The sequence below is a fragment of the Cibotium barometz genome, chromosome 13, assembly GCF_041138505.1.
Source record: "Cibotium barometz isolate CiBa-2024 chromosome 13, ASM4113850v1, whole genome shotgun sequence".
NCBI lineage: Eukaryota > Viridiplantae > Streptophyta > Polypodiopsida > Cyatheales > Cibotiaceae > Cibotium > Cibotium barometz.
This window is the reverse complement of record NC_141058.1, coordinates 29,047,171-29,053,098: the sequence shown is the minus strand read 5'-3', so window position 1 is coordinate 29,053,098 and position 5,928 is coordinate 29,047,171. Positions and strand designations below refer to the sequence as shown.

The 5,928-nt window shown below is 46.3% G+C and overlaps 1 long non-coding RNA gene across 1 annotated transcript; it reads right to left on the bottom strand.

Moving 5' to 3' along the window:
• Nucleotides 1-218: 218 nt before the first annotated feature.
• LOC147632576 (uncharacterized) lies at nt 219-1,610 on the bottom strand. Its single transcript, XR_015267167.1, has 2 exons — nt 1,443-1,610; nt 219-1,361 (listed from the first exon to the last, which is right to left on the bottom strand). It is a non-coding gene; the product is annotated as an uncharacterized LOC147632576 (long non-coding RNA).
• Between the last annotated feature and the right edge of the window lie 4,318 nt (nt 1,611-5,928).

Genomic DNA, 5,928 nt, shown 5'->3' with positions numbered 1-5,928 from the left:
CTGGGGTCATGTCACCCTTGAGGTAGACTTATGCACAGGCTCTAGTGGCAAACTTCAAAGACCTTCAAAAGGGAGACAAATTGTAGACTAGGTTAGCATCGTAGATACCTCTGTCAACTAGTTGGTGATGTATGTGGCAATGGATGATGCGACCCTGTGTTGGAGCAGACAAAGAGGAAAAAAATGTACACGATATTGTATCCCAATCACACTCAAAGGGACCCCACCGTTGCCAGTGTATTTACTTGTATCGTTGTTGCAAGAGAATGAAAGTACAAGAAAAGGACAAGCTGTCATAATCAGTAAACTGACCTTAGAAGCATTTCTTTACTTGGAACACTGAATGCACCTTTATTCCACTTCTGATGTCGTTCATTTGCAGGCTGTGCTCTAAATCCAATGGCTCAATCACCAGTAGATCCACTACTGAAGTGACAGTCACGGAAACTGCTGCCTGAATTGTAGTCTCATCCTCCTCCACTGCACTGGATTCGAAGACACCCATGAAAGAATCCAGATCAATAGAGAAGGGAGACGAGATCAGTCCTTTGTAAGGGGAATCTGCAAGTCTAAGGCAACGGTATTGGCTGGTTTTCGATCTGAGACAGTTTATCATTCATCTCAGCAATACAAAGCAAATACACTTACAGGTGAGGTGGGTTTTTTTGTTTTTTGGATTTGGGACCCAATCCTGTGTACTCTCCTCTCTCAGATTTGAAATGTTATCGTTTGCACAAAGCAAGTCTAAAGTACCTTGCATGTTACACTTATGCACACCCATATTTATACATCAATCATTACTATTCTTTCATGTAAGAAGCAATACTAAGCAACCATGCTTGAAGATAGGCTACTCTTTAGTAGAAGCCTAAGTCGGTAGTATACAAAGCTGTGATCTGTTATCTAACAGCATTGCCTGAGTTCCACTCTGCTCTGAATCAAGGGGTTGCTTGCATGACTCTACAACAAATACAACACTTTCCTCATTCTTTAATGACTATGATCATGCCAAAGTAGGTGGTGTCTTCAGCACAGAAAAAATTGAGACCAAATGTTAGCAGAAGCATGCCTTGACTTGGCTCAAGAAGAGCTATTACAAAGGGAGTGCTAAAGGATTATGGTTGGGTGGAATGAGCAAGTAATTAAAAAAACCTTTCAATAGTGTGAGGTTGGGTAACAAATAGCTCTCCAAGACAAGTGTGAAACATCAACTTTGATCACTGCCATCTCATGTATCGTCCATGAAGCCTGTTAACTAGTCATGCACAAGTTCCACAACTTCTCACAGACATCAAATGCATCCATATCCTCTGTATTGAATCCGAAAGTGTAGACCACACAACCTTTTGAGTCAACAAGGTCTTTCAAAAGTTAAGGTTGGAAGGTTAAAACTAAACAATCTCATAGGCACAACTCTCACACTCATGCAAACAAAAGGATACTTCCGGCAACTCTATTGTTGCCCTCATCAGAAGGAATCACATGAGAACTTGAAGCACAAAGTGCCAATACTATTCTGCAAATACAAAGACAACACACTACATGAAGGAAAAAGATAACCAAGTTTCCGTTTTCACGCACACATAGCATGCATTGTATTGACCACCTGGATAGCATGCACAGAACACAAGTTAAAAAAAACATGCATAAGTTACCTTTAGCAATCTAATACCAACTGTTTGAGGATGCTAATATAGGTAGTCTAAAAAGACTCAGCCTTTTGATGATGTATAGGAGCATGGTGGCTTGGACTTTATCATGGACTTATCTGCTTGCTTTTTTGCATTTTTTCGAGTGTCCATGATGAGGCCTTTAATGCCCTAAGCTTATACTAGTCCCATAGTTTATAATTCCACTTTTCACGTGTCACATATTAATACTTTGCTCTCAGAAATTAGTACTTGTGGTTCTGGTTCAAAATGAAAGAAGACATGAAAAACCTGTTGATGTCAGCCAAGACATGAGGATCCTGCCATGCAGTTTCTTTATGATGTGCTGCATCAGGATTTTCAGGGTGCCAAGTGGGAGAAGCCCAAACCCACACTAAAGTGCACTATTCCGAAGAATGTAATTCTCCGTAAAGTCAAAAAGTCCTCTGAACAGGTGGTCATTCTCTTCTTTCTGGGCTGGGTGCCCTCTGCAGAGGATGTTGGACAGTGGTATGAATTACTCGAAAGAAGACCTTGGATCAACTACCTTCATCATCTTGTGAGCCCTACCTGTGACAATCAAGGGGCAACCACACACAGACTCCCTAGCGACACTGATGCAAGACAAGGCCCCTTGCCCTCTGCTGGAACTACAACATTCAAGCCATAAGGATTTGTGTCGATGGACTCAAACATGGACTCAGTTTATTGTACTTTTTAGTCTCATATAGTTGTTCTCTTTGATGAGACACCAACTTCAGATGTACTCTCAGTTTTGGTCTCATAGGCCATTATGGCCTCTTAGAAACGTTAATATATCATTTCATTTCTCTCTTCTTCTTTTTTTCGTGAAATGGTGTTTTATATTATATGTAAAAATGTACAACATGGCTCACACAGAACCTATGGCCCCAAAAAAACCCCCACAAAAGATCCTCTAAAGGATCATGACCATGCAAACCTGTACACTAATAAGAAAGCCTCCTAGCCAAATAAGCATCCCAGATAAAAGCATCAAAGATGAGCCAGCCGAGTCGCCGTAGACCATAACGAAATAACATCTGCATCCAGTAGCTGAGCTGAGAGAAGAGAAGAAAACTGCCAAAGCAGCAAACCGCGGATACGTAGAATGTGCCCATGTATTCCAGACAAGGAATCAAAGATGAACCCATTCCGTGTAGTCCAAATATGCCAAAGTCCTGTCCATCTAAGGAAATGGAATATCACAAGGTGACTGTCCGAAGTAATGACTTGAGGACAAATCCCAAATATCCACTAATGAGCCAAAACAGTAGACCTCTCTACTGCCTCCCAAACGCGAGAGACAAAAGACCAAATCTGACAGGCCACTGGACAACTCATGGACAGATGCATAACTGTTTCAGTGCATGTCGTGCAGAAGAAGCAAGAGGCCAATGTAATTTTACGACGGCTGAGCTAATCCCGTGTAGGTAACCCTCCCTGTTAGAAGTCATCTCGTGTCTAGATTTATACACCAGGGCCTTTGTTGTGGGTGTGCCCGCCCGTATGAGGTGTTTTATCATTTTTCCTCACTCCCCGCATTTTTCCCCTATTTTTTCCTATTTTTTCTGTGGCTTGGGAGGTAGTTCTGAGCTGGCACGAGCACTGAGTAGCTGGCCGACTGACCCAACAGCAGTCGTGGACCCCTGTGCTGCTGGCCGACTGGGCATATGCAATCGTGGGCTTCATTCAGTGCTGGCCGACTGATGCTACAGTCATGGAGGTCTTTTCAACAGGTCGACTGCCTATCTGGCGGCATATAAATAGGCCCCCAGCCCCCATACCACACTTGTATCATATTCGGGATCTTCTTGTGTATATCAGAGCAGAGTTACACGCCTACTCTCTCTCTCTTGTGCTGTTTTTTCTGCATGCGTTTTTGCTCGTGTCCCAGATCTGGTCATCATCTCCGCTGCGTATTCTGACATGGTATCAGAGCCCTAGGCTCTAGATAGGTCTTGGGATTTGTGTGAGCAAGAGGGGGACTGTTTTGTGGCTGATTGGTAGACTGTTTTGGACTGTTCGGGAAGAGGAGAAGCAAGAGGAAGGCGGGCTGACAGCCACTTGCAGGTTTTAGTTCTTCTTTGTTCCCACCCACCCACCCTTTTCAGAGTACATCCCCGCTATGGCAGATCTGTTTGAGATGGCCGAAAGACATGTGAAGATCCCGAGACTCCCCACGTTCCCGGTGGACCGTCAGTTGGACGGGAGAAACTACGGCATATGGAAGGTGATGATGGAATCTGTTCTGGAGTCTTACGACCTCGCCGATTTCGTCGTTGTTGGTGTTCCACGGCCGGAAGTAGAGGAAGGGGAGTTACCGTCGATCCGAAAGGACCGGGAGGCTCAGACACAGATGTGGGATCGTGTCAACGCCAGGGTTCGTTCATTTATTTTCCTCAACTGCACACCACAGGTAATCAATCATGTAAAGCATATGACGCTGGCCAGAGGTATATGGCAGCATTTGGCCTCACTTTACAACAGGGTATCGCCCATGAAGAGGATTTCCTTGGAAGTACAGATGCTGGTTATGAGCCCTGCAAAGTCGTCGACGATGCGAGAGCATATTAACAAGCTGCAGGCTCTTCAGTAGGAAGTTCTTCAGGCTGGGAAGGAGATATCATCAGAGGACATGGCCATCACGTTGCTGTCACATTTGCCCTCTTCGTACTCAGCATTTTACTCCTCTTTGATTACCAATGGCAGGCTCAGCACCATCACATGGGAGGAGCTTGTGCCCATGGTCTTGGACCAGGAGGAACGATTCACGAACCCTCCTCAGGGTGGAGGTTCGGAGGCCTTTACTCGCCAACGGTCGAAAGACCGTAACTCGGGCAAAGGGAAGGCTTCATCGGAGAAGTCTTCTGAGAAGAAGTCCGACAGGTGGAGTTTGATGAGCATTTTGTTGCTCTCCGGGACAAAGCAACAAGCCAAGTGGTTTAGGAAGGCGGAGTGGAGAATGGAGTTTACAGGCTTTCAGCACTCTCTCTCCCAGGTCCTCAGGTTTGTGATAAGTGGCAGTCTGGTAATGGCCACTTAAGTGTGGATACGCTGCAGGTGCGGGCTTTCCGGGACCAGATGGTGGATAGCTTGCCAGTAGATGGGCAGCAGTTGGCAGAAACTTTCCAGTACTGATGTTGGTAGTTCTTGTGTTCGTCAGTCAGAGGAAGCTGAACAGGTCACTTATGCTCTGATGTCTCGTCGTGTTCGGAACATAGAACCTCCAGTAGATGAGGATGTTCTTTCCACGGGGACCTTTCGGAAAGCCAGGCAGGTGACAGGTGCTTACTTGCACAAGGAGGTGGTTTCTCCAAGCTTTGTGGTTCCGGATTCAGAGGGGGTGGTTGATAGGTTTCATCAGGTTTCCACGACTTGTTTCTGCACCGTTACAGGTGTTGATCCTTGTGAGCAGTGTGATGTCTCTGTGACTCAGAAGCTGTATGGTTCATTGATCTGGTTGATGGACACCAGATTGGACGAGAGCTTCCTGATGAGGCAGTTGAGCTCATGGTTGCAGATGTCTCTTTGGGAGGCAGGATTGCGTTTCCTGTGGTTTCTGCGGCTTGCGAGGATCGGAGACTCTTGTACACAGGAGGGAGATTGATTGATGGAGTCCACGGTTGGAGTGACTCAGTTTGGGGAGGAGATCCTGACACGAGGAGCTCTACTTCAGGCCCAAGAGCAGGTTTTTGGATGGAGACAGTCATCTTTTGCCTTGTCGAGAACAAAGGCAGAGTACCGGGCTGTTTGTGATGCTGCTTGTGAGGCTGTGCGAATGCAGAGGTTACACTGCAGGTTTGGGCTTCCACTGGAGGAACCCATGGTCATCCAGAGGCACTTTGTTCGTGAACAGATCGTTGCTGATGACATCTTGCTAGAGTTCTGTTCGAAGGAGGACAGTACGGTGGACCTCTTCACGAAGTCGCTCTCTCAGGATTTGCTCAGGCGGCACCCCAGCTCCCAGTGGTTGGTTTCACAGCCAGGAGCTGAGAGGGGGTGTTAGAAGTCATCTCCTGTCTAGATTTATACACCAGGGCCTTTGTTGTGGGTGTGCCCGCCCGTATGAGGTGTTTTATCATTTTTCCTCACTCCCCGCATTTTTCCCCTATTTTTTCCTATTTTTTCTGTGGCTTGGGAGGCAGTTCTGAGTTGGCAGGAGCACCGAGTAGCTGGCCGACTGACCCAACAGCAGTCGTGGACCCCTGTGTTGCTGGCCGACTGGGCATATACAGTCGTGGGCTTCATTCAGTGCTGG